Source organism: Canis lupus, chromosome 24, assembly GCF_011100685.1.
Source record: "Canis lupus familiaris isolate Mischka breed German Shepherd chromosome 24, alternate assembly UU_Cfam_GSD_1.0, whole genome shotgun sequence".
Classification (NCBI taxonomy): domain Eukaryota; kingdom Metazoa; phylum Chordata; class Mammalia; order Carnivora; family Canidae; genus Canis; species Canis lupus.
Window position 1 is genome coordinate 40,716,348 of NC_049245.1, and position 22,315 is coordinate 40,738,662.

At 40.5% G+C, this 22,315-nt stretch overlaps 1 long non-coding RNA gene across 2 annotated transcripts in view; it reads left to right on the top strand.

The window, feature by feature from the left end:
• Positions 1-22,315, top strand: part of LOC111092033 — a 184,667-nt gene that overhangs the window by 33,270 nt on the left and 129,082 nt on the right. The gene's annotated exons all lie outside the window — the stretch shown is intronic.

Below are 22,315 nucleotides of genomic sequence, written 5' to 3' on the forward strand. Positions count from 1 at the left end.
CCAACTGAAATGTACGTGAATTTCCTCAAAGCCTCACCTAGTACAGAAATGGCAGTAGTAAGATTATACACATTCTAGAGGTCAGAAAAAGAAAATCCAGAAAGGTAGGTTAATTTTCCTGTATACTGTCTTCCTAGCAAGGATCACATCCTATAGTTTATAGTTTAAGCTCCATGAAGAGAAGGCCTTGTTCATCATTGTCCTGTCATGGTTCACAAAAATTCATCACCATTATATTTGGTGATATATCTGGAATATGCTCAAAAATCTGTTAGATGAATTCATAAGAGTTAGGAAGGAAACTCCCACACTTTTAACCCCATCATGCCAACAAGAATGCCAGGCTCCCTATCAGAAGCCCACTCTTAATTCCCTTTTAGTCAGAAGGAGAGTTGTTATACATATATAGATCATGAGATTATCCCCTTCAGAAAAAAATACCTCTTAGGAAAAATCTACTCTACAAAGCCTCTCTTAAAATCATAAAAGCCCTCACCCAACACTAAGATATTCTAATTAGTAAATTCCTCATGGCATCATGCAAACACCCAAAGGAAAGAGAAGAGCCAGAGATGTTTGGAAAATGTTCCTAGGGGAAGAGGTTGGAGAGAAAGGAGGAATCTCAGTCTGCTAATTAAAAGAATGAACTTGAGCTAAAGAGCCATGTGGGACTGTTGTCGTAGTAACACGATCCAAGTCCGAAAGCATTTCTCTGAGTTGCTACTAAAAACAAAAAACAAACAAACAAAAAAACCCTCTTGGTCTGAAAAGTGTGGCTTGTGATACAAAATGCCAAGTTTCGATCCTAAACGTGGAAGATTTTGAAGCATTGATCCCACATCACTCACACTAATCCCCAGACACAGGGAAGATTGCTTATAATGTTCTGCTAGTAAAGCCAGGAGAGAAAAACACAAGGTGATCTCCAAGCATCATTTGTTAATGTTATTAAATGTCATTGAAAAAGAAAATAATTGGGAAGATTGATTCCAACAGTCCTATCTTCTCTCATTTTTTTTGAGTAGTTAAGAAAACTTGAGATTTAATTAAATATGTCATATTAAATCACTTCATTAGAATGCATTAAATATTATGTTTTATTATGTGTGTATATATGCATGTGTGTATATATGTGTGTACATATATGTGTATATATGTGTTTGTGTATATGTGTGTATTTGTGTGTATATTTATATGTATCAGTTAGCTACCGCTGTGTAACAACTCCCCTCTCTCAAATACACTGACTCAGCGAGCATTCAACATTGATTATGAGTGTATGGGTTGGCTTGGTGGTTCTGCTGATCCATGCAGGATTTGGCTGACCACGGTGACCAAGGGAGTGGCTACAGACCAAGTGAGTAGCTCCATTGAGGCTCTTTCAGATGGACAGGGTTTTGTTGACTGCACATTGGTCTAAAAGGGCCTTTGCCAGAACAGTTGGGTTCTCTTCCATGTGATCTCTTACCTGTCAGGAGTCTGGTCCAGGCTTGTTCACCTGTTAGAGGCAGGGCTCCTAGAAAGAACAGACGTGTCTGGGGCCTCTTGTGTTAGCTTTTAGCCTTATTCATTGTACAGCTCCTAGCCATTCTTTGCTCAGCCTTATAGAGTTGTGCTCTGTGCATGCCCAGCTTCTCATTCAGCAGAGACTAATGAGACTGCTGTGCAGACATCTGGAGTTCTTTTTCTCCATAGCTGCCTCTTTTTGGGAACTCTATCCAGTATCTTCCAGCAGCCTCAGCTCCTTTCTATCTTCTCAACTCTGAATGATCACCATGCTCTTCTCTGCATTTTCCTTCTTGGACTTCAGTCTAGAGTGTGTCTGTAAGCCACAGAGCTGTGACACCGATGGGGCTTGCTATTTTGTAGTTAGAAATCAATCCTTCACTGACTGCTGGCGGTATCTGAAACAGTGGTTTCATATATTTTCCCCAGTTTTCTAGTTCATGGGTAACTCCAGTGCTGGGTACTCTATTATGACCAAAGTTAAATGCCATTTTGAGCCAGAATTCTCAGCAGACGATGAGTGTCTGCTCCTGGGATATTTTTAACCAGACTCCTTCTTAGCATCTTTCCCAAACAACTAGCCAGATTGTGGCAGAAAAGCATGCTTATTTTAATATTTGATTAAGCATATTAGATATCCAAAACATTATTACAAAAAGAAACATGAACGAGATCCAACCTCTACAAAAATCACTTTGTTCTACTACCTTTTGAATCGGATTATTCTTATTGTTCTTTTGGCAGAGATGATTGACATGTGATTCTTTTCAGTAAATATTCTGGGATCAGAACCACATCATCACTCATTTTTGCATCGTTGAGAAGTCATTCAAATGCACTGCATTTTTAAAAGTGAGAGTTCACAGTGGTAGAAGCAAATATGTAATTTCATTTTAGTATGGTATGGTTATTATTTTTATTATATTTCAATTAGGAAAGGGGTTAACCTTAGACATTTTTTTCTTATGAATTTTCTTGCATTTGGATTAGAAATACTGGAAGTTTGAAATGTCTTTTGCTGCCTATACGTCCTTGCCAATTTATTCCTTGTCATGGAGCCTGCCATAGGGATTACGCCTCTGAGACACTCCATAATAGCTCATGTGCTCATAGCTCCTAGAAGAGCACCACACACACACAAATGTAAGATACAGGGAAGGTAAAAAAAGCAATATCTGCTTTTTTCAATTTCATATTTGGGTTAAATCTTTAATAGAAGTCTTTAATAATAAAGTCCTGAATGGAAGTCAGCATAGATATTTAGATAAACTTTGATTTTTTTTTTCTTCTTAACTCACAGTAGATTTAAAAATAATGTTCGTGACCTCAGGCTCAATTTTTATGAGCATTTTTCAATTCTTGCTCCAGTAGAACAGAAATATAAATCACTTACCACATCAGTGCACTAACAAAATGTTACATCACTAAATTGCTCAGAAACAGCCCCTGTGCTCACTCAAGGAACAGTGTGTGTGTGCTCATGTACGCGCACACCTGCACACACATTACCTGTACAGTAAGGCAGGAATCTAAGTCCAAACCTTCATCCGGTCATATTTCCCTTTTCTGAAGAAGACATCTTGGGCCTTATAGGCAAACAAAGCAAGTGACACTTTGGTGTGGTAGCAATTTCAGATTAATGGCCTACCCGTGTGTGAAGACTTAAAGAAATGATAGCCAGTCACAAGTATTAATCATTTCTTGACAGCCTGCCCTAATAGCACCATTTTTATAGCTCTGTGGTAAATTCTGTTTTCAGACTGAAATCATTCGATTATATATCATCCGTGTTCGTAACAGCTCTCCTAGTTTTCAGTACAAAATCCAGAACCAAGAAGGTGCTTGGAAGAGAGGAGGTAGACCGATGATGCATTTCCAAGGAATCGAGAGCTTTCGTGTCAGCTTTGATTTTGAGTTAAATTCAAACATGATGATATTAAAAATATGACCAAAGAGCATTGCCTTTGAAGTTGGAGATAAAAAGCACATGCAAAATAAGAGATAAGCTCCCTTTTTCAATGATAACACCATCTCAATGCTATGGAATATAAATATAAATGGGATTTTTGCCCTGGTGGCTCGTTTGATCTGTTGATATTTTTCTTGATGACATGTGTTTATTTTAAACCCTGTAATAATCGGTTGAAATCATACGGGCTCATTGTCCATTAGTGGAAATTGCATATATGCATTTGGAATCGCAAATTCCAAATCGCATTTGGAATTTGGTTGGCCATTCCAACCACAATACCCTTAATTAAAAGGACAGTTAATACCTTTTTTGTGCAAAACCTCTCAACAAGTTTCTGTTCTTCTATTCTTGTCACCTGCTCTCAACACAAGACAGAAGAGCCCTTTTGCTCTGGTTGAAGTCACATTGTGCTGCTCTTCTGTTCAAGCCTCCCATTCTTTCCCATCTTAGAGTGAAAGCTAAAGCCTTCTTTGGACCCACAAGGCCCCAATGATAGGGTTTGGCTAGCTACTACCCAAGAGCCAGAACTAGCCCCACTGCTGATTTTTCATAGCCAGTGAGCTTAAAAAAAAATTTTTTTTTAAATATTTGTAAATGGTTGAAAAAATAAAAAAATAAAAAATATTTTGTGTCATGTGGAAATGATGTGAAGTTTAAATTTTACTATCTATGGGTAAAGATTTATTTGAACGCAGCCAATAGCCATCCGCTTACATGTTTTCTGTGGCTGCTTTTGTATGGCTGCACTGGAAGTGAGTGGTTGTAATGGAGACTGCATAACCTGCAAATCCTGAATTATTTACCATGCAACCCTTTGCAGAAAAAAAATGTGCTGCCTTCTGCCCCATATCTGCTCAGGGCCTTTGCATTACTCCTTCCTTGGCTTAATGTGGTTTTTTTCTGCAAACGTCTTCTTAGCTTTCTACTGCATTTGCTTCTGGTCTGTACAGGCAGAGGTTACCTTCTCTCTAAGGCCTGCGGAGTCATCCTATTTAAAATGCTCCTTTTGGGGGGTCCCTGGGTGGCTCAGCGGTTTGGCGCCTGCCTTTGGCCCAGGGCATGATTCTGGAGTCCTGGGATGGAGTCCCACGTCGGGCTCCCTGCATGAAGCCTGCTTCTCCTTCTGCCTGTGTCTCTGCCTCTCTCTCTCTCTCTCTCTCTGTGTCTCTCATGAATAAATAAATAAAATCTTGGGCAGCCCTGGTGGCGCAGTGGTTTAGCTCTGCCTGCAGCCTGGGGTGTGATCCTGGGGACCCTGGATCAAGTCCCACGTCAGGCTCCCTGCATGGAGCCTGCTTCTCCCTCTGCCTGTACCTCTACCCCCCACCCCGTCTCTATAAATAAATAAATAAATAAATAAATAAATAAATAAATAAATAAATAAAATCTTTAAAAAAATTTTTTTTAATGCTCCTTTTTCCTCTTGTGGTGAATTTGCTTCCAAAACATGTCTCCATCTGACAATCACAGATTTACTCATTTGATTATCATTTGTCTCCACATTCTAGAATGCAAGTTCTATGAAGTCAGAACATTACTATGATTTCCCGGCCCATAGCAGAAGCTCAGAATATTTGTTTTTGATGCTGCATCAATGCATGAGTAATACATTAAACACACATATACATATTGTGATTGTGTCATTGGTTTACTATTTACACACAGAAACTGTTGGTAGATACTTTCCTTATAGAGGACTTAAGTGATGAGGATAATGTCTTTGGTGTTAAATTTGTCTTCACAAGGATTCTTATAGGCTCTGCCTTTCTAGTACTTTTCCCTTCCCCTTCTTCCAAGCTCAGGACTACCTCCAATTCTCTTGGCAAGATCATTTCTGTGTGAGGTTTTGTCAGTCCTGCTGTAGGCAGATCCTTCTGGCAAAAGTACCTGAAAGTTCTCTAGATTCTGTTCATTGGACTGGCCCCGAACTAGGCTCTCCTTTCTCTGGGCTCATTATCCTGAGTGCAGTTCCTTAAATTCTGTTCACCCCATAACGATAATTATAAAAACCCACCTTGACTGTATGCATTTTTGTACCACGCTCTCGACACAGTCACAGACTTATTCCCTCTTGACTCATCTCCCCAAATTCTTCATAATGCATTTAACTTCTTACAGAACAAAATATAAGTTGAAAAATAAATTCAGCTTTCCTTGTAGGACATGAGATATTGTCACGAGGTGGATATTTTTCCACCAAGACTTTCCATGGCCTTACTAAAATGATAGCTGTATTAGTCAAGCGATTAGACAAATGATGTTATGCTACAATAACAAATATGCCCCATCCCAAGTCTTGGTGACTTAACACAATGAAAGCATATGTGTTACTCATGTCACAGTCAAATGCCAGTCAGGCAGCCTTCCGCCCTCTGGATTGTGGGATCTCCCAGGTTGTTGAGGCAGAGAAAGAGATGGAGGGAGCACACTGGCTCTGACTCGTATTGGCCTGGCAACTATAGATGTCACTTCTACTTTTACCCCAACCCAACTCCAAGGTTCATGCCTTAGGTTTTAATAGGGTCACACGTACTGCTGTGGGATACAAGGATGAAAGCAGGTAACTAGCTAGGAAGCCATGGCAGTTGTTGAGGTAGATACAGTGGTGATAGAAGATTTGATCTGTAATCAATGCCCCAGATTTTTCACAGTTGGTTGATTTTCCTTGCCAGGGGCACCATTCTCACTTTTCCCTGAGATTAATGCTAATTTCTCTTCATCTTTGGCCTCATTCCCTGCCTCTTCCCCCTACCTAACTCCCTACATATAACTTAGACTGTATTTATCTCTTACTGAGAACCTCCCTTGACCATTTCCAGAACAGGTATCATCTTGTATCTGCAGAATGGATATCCTATCTTTAAATTCAATGGCATAGATGCTCTTTGCTCCGAATCTGCATTATACATGTGCATAGTGGGTTACGTTACATTGAACACATAAGCTGACTGTGATTTTGAAGAGCCATGTGTTTACATATCATGTCTCAAGTCAAGCTGTTATCATCTTTATTATAGCTCAAAATGATTTGGCATTAAATCGATCCTCCCGTATGTTTCTGGTAATAAAATTTTCTTGGAATAATGCAATATTTCAGTCTCCCCTGTGTAGAGTTCCTGCTGTGGCTGCTGGGCACTGAGAATGAGAGATGTTTCTTGTTTATCTGTGTCTGTTCTGCTCCCAATGCAGAAAGCATTGCCTCTCAGCTGCACACCCCGTTGAACGTCCAGCTTTTGTTTGTGTTGAGAGCCAAATCAATAGTTACAACAAGTGATTAAATACAGCATGGAGATGCTAGTCATGGGTCAATTCGTTAAAGAGGGAGCACCAGAGAAGGCAGCTTTAGAATAATACAAGGAAAACATCAGTCTGAGAATAAAGACCAGGCTTCTAGTTCTTATTGTGTGCCTCCGTGACTTATTCTCTCTGCTTCTCCCTTTTTTCACCTGTATTGTATGGACATTAATCTGGTAAATTCTAAGATTTATTTACTTATTATTTTGAGAGAGAGTGTGCGGGCAGGGTGAGAGGTGGAGGGAGAGGGAGAGAATCTCCAGCAGACTCCCCACTGAGTGCAGAGCTCAACTTGGGGCTTGATCTCACCACCCCGAGATCATAACCTGGGCCAAAATCAAGAGTCAGATGCTTAACCAACTGAGCCATTCAGGTGCTCCTTATCTGGTAAATTCTAAAGCTCCTTTCATCACTACAATCCTATTATTATATACTATTTACAAAACATATTGGTAGACCAAACAGCTCTGCTAATGTGTCCTAAAGGAAATAGGTGGAATTACTTTTGATGAAATATTATGGAGCCACTGAAAGAGGTATTTTAAAAGAATAATTAATAACATGCAGGAACAGGACACCTGGGTGGTTTAGTGGTTGAGCACCTCCCTTTGGCTCAGGGCATGATCCTGGAGTCTGGGGATCGAGTCCCATGTTGGGCTCCCTGCATGGAGCCTGCTTCTCCCTCTGCCTGTGTCTCTGCATCTCTCTCTGTCTTGTAAATAAATAAAATCTTTAAAAAAAAATAACATGCAGGATCATAATTAATAATTGGTTAATAAATGATCATTGTGTAGGAAAGAATTCTGAAAGCAGTAAAATCCCAACTTAAAAAAAAAAAAGAAAATATGTGTGGGAGGTAAAGAGGGATAAACAAATTAACAGTGCTTATTTCTGGATTATTAATTTATGGATGATTAATTTATGGATGATTTTTAATCTTAACATTTTTTCTGTTTTTTTTCAAAATTTCTAAAATCTGTCAAAATTTCTTTGATTCTTTCTCTTTACCTCTCAGATTTGAATCTTTGTCAAGTGTCCAAGTCTTGATGTCACTTGTAGTTTGCAGCCATACAGATCTAAGTCCCTCTCCACCTTTTTATAACAAATATTTGTAAAATATTTTAATTATCATGAAATTAAATTCATAAATAATATAACCTAACTATACATGTAAGATAGATAGAATGCTGTAACCATAATTTAAAAAGACATAAAAGCAGAGTAAATTACAATAAAATAATAGGTATTTTATTTTTAAATTTTTTAAAAAAGATTTTACTGATTTATTCATGAGAGACACAGAAAGAGAGAGGCAGAGACACAGGCAGAGGGAGAAGCAGGGCTCCCCACTGAGCAGGAGCCCAATGTGGGGCTCGATCTTGGGACTCTGGGATTATGACCTGAGCCGAAGGCAGACACAAACAAGTAAGCCACCCAGGTACCTCAATATCATGTATGTTAAAACACAAGTGCTTGAGTTTAACTACACTGGTTGTCACAGTGAAACCTCTTAACACTTGTGCCACAGATGAGAGCGTCATGGATTTGGTGGCTTCTGGTACAGGCTGATCCAGGTGTGTGGACAAGCCATTCAAACCCCGTGATCCACAGTTGTCCAGCATGGGATTTTGCAAAAGAGAATAAGTTGGTAAAGATCTCAGAAAACAAGGTAGAGACTTTCCTCCATTTACATAGTAGTTTCACATTTGTGAAAGTCATTGAATATTGCATCGTGTTCCTATGTAAATGGAGTTTAGGTTCTATTCTCAGCTTGTTGTAAACAGGTGTTTCACTGTGAATGGTGTTTAAAACATAGGCAGAAGGAGAGACAGTGCTTCAGTGGCAGGACCATCTTATGCACTGCAAGACACTGGCGTCTCAAGCTGCCTCCCGTCTTCACTAAATGCTTATAGAAACTCAATTACTGGGGACAACCGAGAACTGCCTCGTGTACTTCCACTTTCCTTCAGGGAAGCACCAGTGCTTGTCAGGAAGCCCTGTTGTCACCCGATTCTGCATTTACAGTTTCAGCTCTTGCCACATCTCCCAGTCCCCTCAGTTGATTCCTATTCCTTGACAACAGCTTGCCGGTGCATGCCTCTGCACTTTTTGCACACACTGGTTCATCGACGTGGGGCGTCCCACCTCTTGAGCTTCCTGCCAACATGTCATCACGCTTCATCAAATCTGAGATGCCTTTGACATCTATGATGCGCCATTATTTATGTGCCACCAGGAAAGAAAGAATGTTGCCAAAGTGGCGTGCTATTGAATGTAAGATGCATCCCGATTTTGAAATTATAAAATGGGAAGAAAAATGTGCATTTAGAATCTATGAAATCTGGTCTTTACTGTTCCAAGTCAGACTGCCTTAGGTAGATGGTGTACCTAAGTAAATACTCAACCAGACTCAGAGCCAGAAATCCCCCTTTCTAGATTTTTTTTTTTTTTAAAGAGAGAATGTACCAGCAGAGAGTGCAGAAAGAGGGAGAAGGAGAGAGAGAATCCGAAGCAGGCCCTTGCGAGTGTGGAGCCCAATATAGGGCTTGATTTCATGACACTGAGACCATGACCTGAGCCAAAGTCAAAAGTTAGACACAGGCATCCCTCCGCTTTCTTAATTCTTAAAATGGAGAGGATGATTAGGTACTGGGAGAATTAAACAAGATAATTCATGTGAAGCACCAACCTCGATGTCTGACACATGCTTAGCCCTCAATGTTGTTATTCATCATTATTAATAACAGACAGTTACAATGTCACCTTTACCATGAATTTGTCCTGAATTTTCATAATCAGAAGTACCTCTTCCTTTCTGTGAGCTGTTCCAACATTTCCATTGAAATTCTGTTTCTTTGTTTCCTCGCTTGGGTGTGAACATGGTAAGAACGAGGCTGGGGACCAGCCACCTCAGAAACAATGCCTGCTGCGGAGGCCGGCACACAGTAGGTCTGCAACCAGCCTTGAAAGGTATGAACAGCAGGCTCAAGCTGGGAGAAAATACAGACTGGATTTGCAAGCTCCCCCACCCGCTGCCGCCTTCTTTTAAAACAACAGAGCATCTTCTTTATCCATTCATCTTTCGATGGACACCGAGGCTCCTTCCACAGTTGGGCTATTGTGGACATTGCTGATGTGGTTTATGTATCCAATGGAATATTCCTCAGCCACTAGAAACGACAAATACCTACCATTTGCTTCGACGTGGATGGAACTGGAGGGTATTATGCTGAGTGAAATAAGTCAATCAGAGAAGGACAAACATTATACGGTCTCATTCATTTGGAGAATATAAAAAATAGTGAAAGGGAATAAGGGGAAAGGAGAAAAAATGAGTGGGAAATATCAGAAAGGGAGACAGAACATGAGAGACTTGTAACTCTGGGAAACAAACTGGGGGGGGGGGTGAAAGGGGAGGTGGGCGGGGGGTGGGGGTGACTAGGTGACGGACACTGAGGGGGGCGCTTGATGGGATGAGTACTGGGTGTTATTCTATATGTTGGCAAATTGAACACCAATCAAAAATAAATTTATATATAAAAAAATAAAACAACAGAGCACTCTTCAAAAGGAATCTTCAGCAGAAGCCTAGGTGGTAGAAATGCAAAGGGGGAGCTGTTTTAGTTGAAGTTCTTGGGAGCCTCACATCCCCCCAACCTTTCTAGCCATTAAGAGGTTCACCACCATCCCTAAAAGTGCTCAAGGCACATGTGGAAAGTGACATTGACACATGCATGTGTGCACTCCTGCACATGCGCACACACACAGAATGAACAACTTGCTCAGTTTCTCAAATAGTGGTTAACATTTACCCCATGTTGACTCTGGGCTGGGCCCTGTGCCAGCGCATCCCAGGCCTGATCTTCTTTGATCCTTGTGACAACCGTATAAGGCAACCATAGCATATTCCTAATCCGCAGAGGAAGAAGCTTCAGATTAGCTCACAGGGCTGATGTGATAGAGCTGGGCTATTTCAACAGGGTCTCCGATTCTAGAGCCCCACTTTTGAATCTATGATACATCTTTGGTTCATTAAATCAGTGTCGGAAGCACATCCATCATCAGCTGGCTTGTCTTTCAAGTCTGTGTGTCTTCTCCACAAGAACCCTACTGGGAAGGTTTATTTAATGATCTTTCACATTCAGGGATTTTAAATACAGCAATATTTGGTCATTTTTCAGCAGTTTCGTAGTACTTACAAAGCAGTGTATGAAAGAAAAGAAGATTTTCTATCTATAATTTCAGTCCCAAAGAGTGAGTTAGGTAGAGAAGAGAGAGGGAAAGGAGGCAAGATTTTATTAATGCGTCAAGCCCAGCTCTGTACTGGGATGAATTTCTGAAAAGAAAAGTAAAATAACATTCTGATAAAGCAAGCATCATTACAGCAGACATGTGGCTCCTCCAGATAAACAACCGAGTTCTGATTTCTCTCTGAGGAGCAATACAATAGTATAGTTTTACATTTGATGGCTGGAAGTCAGAAAACCAAATGCTAGATTTTTGTTGGGGCTTTGTGGATTCAGCCCCTTTATTCTCTTCCCTCCCCAGTGATTCATGGTCCTGAAAACAGAGCAAAGATGATGAAAATTGTAACCAACAGCTTAGTAAATATGCAGGTCATTTTTCCTTCTTATTTTCTTTGAAAAGATGGCATTGCAAATTTGCCAACTCATTTTTTTTTTCTAAGGCAGTGAAAGCAGAACTATCTGTTAAGAAATGTGTGGAGCTGCCAAAACCCTGCTGAGCAGCCCCCGACATCTGGAACTCAAACTGTTGCAAATGTGGGGAGTAAGAAAGTTATTCTCCTGCTGTTCCTGGAAGATAAAGTAATGCTCATTAAGGCTTAGAGTGATGTCCAGAGATTCAATTTGACTGCTAGGATGCCTATCATCCTGTAGAAGTCTTGCCTCATGTTACTGAAATCTCACAAAAGAGTGCCAGATGCTGTCTAAAATAGTGGGGATGTTTCCCTCTGTATATACTCTCAATTAACGGACTTTTACTTAAACACATAGCCATTTGATCTACAATAAATGTTTGCTTACCTAGAACTCAACCAAACAAAAACTTTTAGTTGGTCCACGATTGATGTTCAAATCATGAACATCATTTGTCTTGTAATAGTTTATTTTTTTATTTTTATTTTTTTTAAATTTTAAAAAATTTTTTATTTATTTATGATAGTCACAGAGAGAGAGAGAGGCAGATACACAGGCAGAGGGAGAAGCAGGCTCCATGCACCGGGAGCCTGATGTGGGATTCGATCCTGGGTCTCCAGGATCACACCCTGGGCCAAAGGCAGGCGCCAAACCGCTGCGCCACCCAGGGATCCCCTGTCTTGTAATAGTTTAAAGTTCCTTTTAGGGCCGCCTGGGTAGCTCAGTCAGTTAAGCATCCAACTCTTGATTTCAGCTCAGGTCATGATTTCAGGGTCATGAGATCGAGTCCTGCATCAGGCTCCACGCTGAGCATGGGGCTGACTTAAAATATTCTCTCCCCCCTCCTTCTGTCCTTCCCCCATGCCCCACTCATGCTCTCTCTCTAAAAGATAAAAAAGGCAAAAATAAATAAATGAATAAATAAAGGTTCTTTTGAATCGTCAAAGAAAGATCAGACTCTGCTAAGTGTATTTCTAGTGTTCTGCACTTGTACGTGAATTACTTCCTAAATTCTAACTATCAAAGTCCAGGATGGCAAATGCTACCTTCAAGCATGCGTGTCTGCCCTACACCTGCCCAGATACCCAGAGCAGCCATCCTTAATTGATAATGGAGCCCTAGCCTCCAGAATTCCAGGCTAGCCTCGTCATCTAAGCCACTACTGAAACCTGTGCAACACTGATGCTAAAATGTGGAATAATATTTATTTGCCATCAAGTTAACAGATAAGATTTTGTAAGAAGAATATTCCATTAAGAGCTAGATAAAAAGGGTTCTGTTGATCTTATGAAAAACTATTGTGTGGATTACATGTTAATATGCTTTACTCTGTCTTTTATAATATTAGGTATTTTCTTCAGTGTGTATAAAGCTGAGCAAAGTTACACAGGATGCTGGTGGACTTAGGCAATGTCAGTAATGTAAAATAATGATCCATATATTTTAAAAGGTTAAAATTTGATTACATTAACTTGGTATACAGCGACATATATATAATATATGATGTATAATATACATTATATTCTTTGTATCTATTACATATATATGTTTTCCTTTCTCTTGGGTAAATATAAATGAATAGAATTACTAAATCATACAGTAGATGTGTGTATAAATTTCTATGAAATTTAAAGGCAGTTTGCCAAGATAGTGAACTAATTTCCCATCCTATCACCAACTTATGAGACTTCTAGATACTCCACATCCTTACTAATATTTCATATTGTCTGTTGTTTTAGTTTTAGCCATTCTAGAGGGTGTGTGGTAATCTCTCCCTGTACTTATCATTTGGTTCCCTGATGACAATTGACAATGAGCAGTTTTTCATGTGCTTATTGGCCATTTATATACTTTCTTCATAAAAGGCTAGTGAAGTTCTTTCTCATCTTTTCATTGGATTATCTTTTTATTAATGACTTGTAGGAATACAACAACTTCATCCTAGATACTGGTCCATTGTTAGATATAACCTTTGCAAATATCTTCTCCCACACTGTGGCTTTCCTATTCATATTCTTCATAGCACCTTTTAATGAATGGAAGTGTTTTATTTTGATAAAGTCTAATCTGTGAGTTTTGTATCCTGTCATAGAAATTTTTGCCTTCCCTGGGTTGTAAAGATATTATTCTATATTTTCTTAAATCTTTATAGTTTTACTTCTCATATAGAGGCATAGGATCCATCATGACTGTTTGATTTAATTTTATCTATGGTTTGAGGTAAAGATTAAGGTTTTAGATATTCCAATCATGATCTATTGAAAATCCCTTCTATTTCATAATGAGTTGCTTTGCAACCTTTGCAAAAGTCAGCTGACAATATGTATATAGATCTATTTCTGGAATTTTATTCTGTTCCAGTAATGGATTTGACTATTCTTATACAAATATCACATTTAATCTGGCTTTGGTAAGTCTTAAGTCTTAATAAGTCTTGAGAGCAGATAATGTCCATCTTCCAGTTTGACTCTTGTTTTTCAAATATATATTTCTAATGCTAGCAATGGAGAATTAGGAAATGAAATTCAGAATAACAGTACCATTTACAAAACATCAAATAACACAAAATACCAAGGGATAAATTTAATGGTAGATATGCAAAACCTGTACATAAAAACAATACCAAGAGAAATTAAAAGGGAAAAAAATAAGACGGGTATGCTATGTTCATGGATAGAGAAATATAGATAAGATGAAAATTCTCCAAAATTTACCTACAAATTAAATCCAGTCTCAATCCAGCAGATTTTATTTTGTAGGAATTGACAATCTGATTAGAAAGTTTATGGGGAAATACAATTAACCTGGTAAAGCCAAAACAATCAACTCTTCAAACTCTTCTAATCTGGTGGGGTCTCAGGCTGTTCTTCTCACCTGGATAGTGCTGCTGGCTGGACTGTGTTCAGACAGGGCTATGGTCAGAGGGTTTCATGGTTGGACCAGAGCCTGTGTGATCAGGCCTGTTCACAAGCTATAGCCCCAAATTTGGCCAGGGCCACAGCCTGGGCTTCGCAATTAGGTAAACCACTGGTTTGATCTACTGTTGGGCAAGTTTGTTGGCTGATAGGAAGGGGTTCCAGCTATATGCCACAGCTGGGTGGGGCTGGAGACTTTTTCTCTGCATTAAAGCAGGGTCGCTGCCCAGGACCCCACACTGGGTAGGGTGGTACACTGTGCTCCATTATGGGACAGGGTCATTGCCTGGGCAAAGCCTCAGGCTGTGTTCAGCAATTGACAGGACCTTAAGCTGAATTGAGGCTACTCAGGGTCACTGTTTAGGGTCCCTGGCTATGTGGGGTCAGAGGCTATGCTCAACTGTGAGACAGGGCTGCTGGCTTGGCTCCTGCGTAAGTGGGGCTGTAGGATGGGCTTGATAGCTGCCCAGGTTCTCAGACCAGGCTTCCTGGTCTGGCTGGACTGGAGGCTATATTTGACAGTTGAGCTGAGCTGTGGATTTGTTTCCCTCTGTAGGTATGTCAGTACAACAGGTTCCCCAGCCAGCACAGTCCATTGCCTGGGATCACATCAGACAGACATGCCCACTGAGCTCCCTCATCAGGCAGGGCCCCTGCTGTTTCCTGCAAATGGGCAGAGGCATTGGCTGGGATCTCTGCTTTAGGGACCACTGCCAGCAGGAATGTGGTCCACCCAGATCTGAGTGTAAGTCCAGCCCCTTCTCTATCATGATCTGATCCCTGGTTGCTGAGCCTTGCAGATTCCTCCAGTGATCCCCATGTAGTAAGAACCTAGTGGACCTCCCAGCAAGTGCTCACCTGGGGCTCTCTTTTCCCCTAGGAGGAACCCTGTAGGGGTGGTGCTACGCCTACCTTGGGGAGTGGGGATGTGGTCACAGTGTAGCTGCTCCTCCTACCCTCGTATTGCGTTCCTGGGTTCTCTGGTCCAGGGATTGTTTCAGCATCATCCCCAGGTTCTGGGATTTTTACCATGATGTCTTGTCCATTCGGAGTTGCTAGCTGTTCTTGTGAAGGGGACTGAGGTCGTGAATGGTCTGTGTCACCTCATTAATGACATCACTTCAAAAGTGTCATTTTAATATTCCACGCACATCCCATCTTTCCCATAGAATGAACATTTCTATAATTGTATTAAGCAAAGCTGTATGCATTATTTTGTTTTATTCACCCACAAACAACATCAGAAATTTCTATTTCCTGTTTACAAAGATTGAATCTCAGACACAGAAGATGACGTCAGCAAAATGACTTTGCAAATCAGAATTTACTGCTTTATTACATGGCTTTGCTTTTTAAAAAAGGACATAGACTACTACCAGAGTTCATATTTAAGCTTCATATAATAGAGACCAATTTTAAGGATATCCACATTTATAACAGGACTGGAGAAGGAAGTACAGTTTAGAAATACTAGAATTGGGGCACCTGGGTGGCTCAGTTGGTTAAGCATCTACCTTCAGCTCAGGTCATGATCCCAGGGTCCTGGGATCAATTCCTGTGTCAAACTCCTTGCTCAGCGGGAAGTCTGTTTCTCCTTCTTCCCCCCGCCCCCCAAGTCATGCTCAACTCTCTGTATCTCTCTCAAATAAGTAAATAAAATCTTAAAAAAAAAATACTAGAAAGTAGACGACAAATTCATTCTTTCTCTTCCTAAACCTCCAAGTGAAAAAACAAACGGAGCTTAACCATAGGTAAGTTCCAAAAGATGGCCAGTAAAAGAAATGTGCAAAAAATCCATCGTTATTTCATGTGCTAAAAATTATCAGAAAATATGATACAATTTAAGACCCTATTCACTGTAATAACAATAACAACAAGGTTAATACCTGGGAATAGACTTTTAAAAATCCAGATTTAAAGCAAAAAGCAGAACTTTTCAGGGGGACACAGAATAAAACAGGAATAAAGAAGAGCCATGGCTGTGGACGTTATGCAGCTAGAAGTGAGAGAGAATATTTATCTGGAAGACGAAACCCAACACCTCGTACTCATTGGAACCTGAGCTCCAGTAGGCTTGGCTGGTCAGTGGCAATTCACTTAGCAGAGTCCTGGGTAATGTGATGACACAGCAGGAGCAACTTTGCTAATAGTCATGATGTAAGAAAAAATCAGACCTAGAAGTACCAGAAGGGATGCTACTCAAAGGATATGTTGACCTTTATTGTAACTCTCCCTTAAAGGGATAACTTCTTAATAGATCTAGACTTTCTGTGTTAAGCAGTTTTTCCATGGAAACAGAAGAAAAAAATGAAAAATGGCTGTAAGGTACCAGTTTTTAAGGTATCTTGTTTGTTCTCACAAAGAGGAAATCTCAGCATCGTGCTCGGCAGCTGCATTGTTGTTGTCACTGTTACTGAGAGGATGAGTCAGTCTCATTACTGTGTCAGTTCATTAAGTTTTTCTGCTAATTGCGCCATTGGCCTCAGCTTTGGTAGCAGTGATGTGAATGTGCCATCAACGCACACGGCAGCCCTCTGAGAGAGGAGACAGCAGAGCAGCAGTCTCGCTGCTTCCTCTTGGCTTAGAACAGGAGCAAGTGATATATATTTGTTTTTATGTTTTTTTAAAATTTGTTTTTATTGAAGTTTGATTTGCCAACATATAGTATAACACCCAGTGGTCATCCCATCAGGTGCCCTCCTCAGTGCCTGTCACCCAGTTACTCAAACCCCCTGCCCACCTTCCCTTCCACTACCCTTTGTTCATTTCCCAGAGTAAGGCGTCTCTCATGGTTTGTCTCCCTCTCTAATTTTTTCTTTTTTTTTTTTTTTTTAAGATTTTTATTTATTTATTCATTAGAGACACAGAGAGAGAGGCAGAGACATAGGCAGAGGGAGAAACAGGCTCCATGCAGGGAGCCCTATGTGGGACTCGATCCCAGGACTCTGGGATCATGTCCTGAGCCAGAGGCAGACACTCAACCACTAAGCTACCCAGGTGTCCCCCTCTCTATTTTTTTCTAAACCCAAAATGAGAATCTGGCAACCCTAGACTCAAACAGTAGGCATATACAGTGGTTATAATTTTTTTTTGCAAGTCTAAGAAAGACAAAGAATGATGTCTTTGTTTTTAATCAGTATTGAGATTTTATTTCACAAAGTTCTGACTGTTGGTCAGCAGCCTACCGAGACCTTGAGACCTTACTGTACTTCACAGTCCAGATGAGGGCAGGGGTCACCACAGGTCCTTGTCAAGAGCCAGAGAGTAAATATTTATTGTGTTGCTAGCCAGATGGTCTCTACTGCAACTTCTCAAATCTGCTGTGGGATCACAGAAGCAGCCACAGACGGTGAGTATTGAGTGAGCCTCTCAGTGTTCTAATAAAACTTTATTTGTGGACATGGAAATTTTAATTTGATATAATTACATGTGTCAGAGTCCTTTTTAGATTTTCCCCCCAACCATTTAAAATGTAAAAATCATGCCTAGCACCTGTATCAGTCTCACTTGTAAAATAGGGACATTAATTGTCCTAACTTGTAGGGTTGTTGTAAAGATTCAGTAAGCATAATCCATGTAGGACCCGGTACAGTGCCTGGCTCATAGGGAATACATTATTTCCTATGATTATACCACATATGTGCATTGTGTAGAAGCTGCTGACTACATGTTGACATGGCACTCGGGAGAGAAGGAGGCTTGATGGAGCTCTTGGGGAGTGAAGGTGGACTTTGATGTCCAGAGGGGCCCATGGGCACAAGTGAATGAGTCAGAAAGGTTCAGTTTCATTAGACTTGAGTGCGCATCCCATGTCCACTTCCTACATTTGTAGCATGGCCACTTGAGCTGGAGGACAATTGACTCAAGGAAGGCTTAGAAGTAGAGGATCCCACACGTCTGCGTGGGTCCTGTTTGCCTTGTTATGGAGACAAGCATGGTCTGGGCCTTATACATGGAAAAGTGGGGTGAAGGTCAAACTTACCGATTGCAAGGACTCAGGGACTCTGTAAAATGTTGCAGACTCATCTGGCTGCTCAGTCTCCCCTGATTCATGTCTGTGAAGCTGAGCTGGTAGTTTGCTTGCAGCTGTAAAGCATGAGAGCTTCCTCCTGCCCATATACCCCAACAGCCAGATGTGGGCATGGACATACAGGCACTCAGGTCAAAAGCAGGATAAAACTGTCACTTTTAGCCAAAGAGGAGGGGAGAGGGCTGACAGGGGCCTTTAAGGAACTCCTGTGATTCACCAAAGGATGTGTCTCAAGAAAGAAGGTGTAGAGTAGAGTCACAAGCAGAGCAATTAGGCCCAGTGTCTGAGTTTTAGAAACTCAAGCTCTTGGGGAGCCTTGGTGGCTCAGTTGGTGAAGCATCTGCCTTTGGCTCAGGTCATGATCCTGAGGTCCTGGGATTGAGCCCCCTGTGGGCGTCCTGCTCAGTGGCAAGTCTGCTTCTCCTTCTCCCTCTGCCTCTCCCTGGCTCCCTCCTCTTGTGTGCTCATGCTCTGTCTCAAATAAATAACTAAATTAAAAAAAAGAGAGAAGAAAAGAAAAGAAAAGAAAAGAAAAGAAGAAAAGAAAAGAAAGAAAAGAAAAGAAGAAAAGAAAAGAAGAAAAGAAAAGAAAAGAAAAGAAAGAAAAGAAAAGAAAAGAAAAAAGAAAAGAAAAGAAAGAAAAGAAAAGAAAAGAAAAGAAAAGAAAAGAAAAGAAAAGAAAAGAAAAGAAAAGAAAACTCAAGCTCTTGGTGTCAGTCTCCACCTGCCAAATGGCTAAATTCCTACCGCAGATTGTTCACTCAGGTCCCGCAGGCTCACTGGGGTGTCTCGCCACTCCTCATGAATGGCCTTGGCTGTCCTTTCTTGGAAGCAGATTGCTACCAAAATTGGTTTCTATTAGCGATTAAAGTTCATGGCAATTTGTGTCCTACAGGATGGCTTTAGTAGCCTTTTAGAATGTTTTGTTGTTGTTGTTGTTGTTGTTGTTGTTGTTGTTGTTGTTGTTATTCCCCAAAGTTTTCTGCCCTACAGTGGGAGTGCTACAGCTCTTCTACCACACTGGGCCCTGGCTCCTGTCAGCGGTGGGCACCTACTATCCTGCTGTACCTGCTTCCCCATCACAGCTCATCCCTCCTGAACAAGAGAGAACAGACTCCAGGACTTGCCTTCCATGTGATTGCCGGTTAGCTGAGAGACTACTAGGACTCTACCAGCTGTCTGAGCACACACACTCCATGGGGTAGGCAGGGGAGGAGTGCTCCCTACTCCATGCCCCAGGTCCAAATAGCAGCCCTGAATGCTACTAACCTGATGTTGTGATTTTTATCTCCAAAAGTTTGAGTTTGGGGCAGACTCGTCATTCAGCAAATTGAATGTTTGGTGAATTGGTTTTCAGCCTCTAGGCTATGGTCTACAGCCCTCCCCTTTGCCATCTCCGCCTTATACCATTTCCTCTGTCCTTCCAGGTGCTTCCTTCCTGTTCAGCCTCTTCTCTCCATGTTGGTACCTTGGAGGTCTTTCTGTCCCACTCCAGTAGTCACTATGCGGAAGTATGGAAGTGTCCTCTTTCCAACTGTCATGCCTTTGTGATTAGCATCCAAATAATTCCCTTCAATGCATGGTCTGTGCTTGCAACTCTTGTGAAATAGCCACAGTCCCTTGCAATAGCACTGCCAGAGGTGAATTTCAGATTGACTTTTCTAATTTGCCTGGTTCTTCTGAGACCTGGCTTTGACCACTCTCAGAGTTTTGTATTACATGTGTATAATGACTTCGACCAACATTCCCAGCTAGACAAGTACCCTAAACCCAAAGGCATTCTCCACTTATTTCTGTTTGCAAATATACTTCTTTTTTCCAGCCATTATGGGGTGTTCAACAAGCATCAGAACAAAAGAAACTGACTTGTAAATATATACATAAGTAAGAAGATAGATTAACTGTATAGAAGAGGAAATAGATGTATGTGTTGTTGTAAAAGGCAGAATGCAGGCCCAGCAGAAAAGCAACCGTTTTAAATTAGGCCTCGAAATATTTCACAGAAATTGAATTTTACAGCTATTGAAGTTTTATTACACCAATAACAGGGGCAAATTACCTAGCTCAAGGACCAACAAACTTTTTCAGTAAAGGGCCAGCTGGTAAATATTTTAGAGTTTGCAGGCTACACAATCTCTGACCCAACTACTCTACCACTGTTGCAGGAAGCCGCCACAGAGAGTATGTTCAGGAACCAGCCAGGTGGTGTTCCAATAAAACTTTATTTACAAAAAGCAGGTGCTAGGCCAGATTGTACAGCCATACTTTGCTCATGTCTGATCTATTTAATTTCCTATAAAGCAAAATACATGTTATTTTATCCCAGCCTGAGATAAAATATTTTTATATTTTTACTGTATGGGAAATAGATGCCTTCTATACCTACTTTATATTAAGTTTGATCAGTATCCTGTGCCATCTTTGTGTCTTTAAAGATCATCTCACTGCCCCCCTCCCCAGGATTTATCAAGAAATAGTTGACATCTGTCATTATCTAAGGTTAAGGCATACAGCGTGATGGTTTTTTATTTGCATTTATTGTGAAACGAATACCACAATGGGTTAGGTTAACATCCATCTTTTCATATAGAGACAACAATAAGAAAAGAAAAAAGAAAAAATCTTCTCCTTTGTGATGAGAACTTTTAGGATTTACTCTTTTAACAACTTCCCTATGTATTGTACCGAGTGCTGGCTATAGTCATGATACTGTCTGTACATGACAACCTTAGTTCTTGTCTATCTTATAACTGGAATTTTGTACTCTTGTGACTGCCTTCCTTCAATTCCCCTTCTCCTAGCTCCCTTGCCTATGATACCTACAAGTTTAATCTCTTTTTCTTTTTTTTTTTTTAATTTTTTTTTTAATTTTTATTTATTTATGATAGTCACAGAGAGAGAGAGAGAGGCAGAGACATAGGCAGAGGGAGAAGCAGGCTCCATGCACCGGGAGCCTGATGTGGGATTCGATCCCGGGTCTCCAGGATCGCGCCCTGGGCCAAAGGCAGGCGCCAAACCGCTGCGCCACCCAGGGATCCCCTAATCTCTTTTTCTACAAGTTTATTTTTTCCCCAGATTCACATATAAGTGAGATCATACAGTATTTCTTTCTCTCTGACTTATTTCACTTAGCATAATGCTCTCAAGGTCTATCATGTTGTTGCAAATGGTAAAATTTCTTCATTTTAAAAAATATTTTATTTATTTTAGAGAGAGATAAAGAGAGCACAAGTGAGGGGAGGAGCAGGCAGGGAGGAGGAGGTAAAGAATCTCAAGCCACGTCCATGCTGAGTGTGGACCCCAACATAGGGCTCGATCTCACAACCCCGAGTTTGTGACCTGAGCCAAAATCAGTGTGTTACTTAAGTGACCGAGCCACCCATGCACTCATTTCTCATTTTTAATGGCTGAATAATATTCCATTGTATATATATATATATATCACATAGTCTTCATTCATTCATCTCTGGACACATAGGTTATTTTTGTGTCTTGGCTACTGTCAATAATGCTATGAATGTGGTAGTACAGATACCTTTTGAGTTAAAAAAATCATCTTTTGAAGTAATTCAACCAGTTGTAATATTTTGAAATTGCAAAGTTTGCTTTGATGTTCCTGGGCCTATAATCCTTTTGTAGTTCTAAGAACTACCAGCATCTCTAAGAATTCTTTAATTAAGACATCAAAATAAAATAGCTGGTCGATTCTTATTTGGAAAAATAAGATGCAGCAGTGGCAGTAAAGAAAAGTAGCTGAGGCATCAAATATTAGAAAGATTAAAGCCTTCATTGCAATGATAACAGTACTATTTACTTAGTGCTCATTTTATGATCAATTCTGCTAAACATTCATACCTTAAAAGAGATCATTCCCCCTTATAAATTTGAGGGAACTGATTCTGTAAGGTTTTCAGCAGTGTGTGTCTAGATATGTCTGATC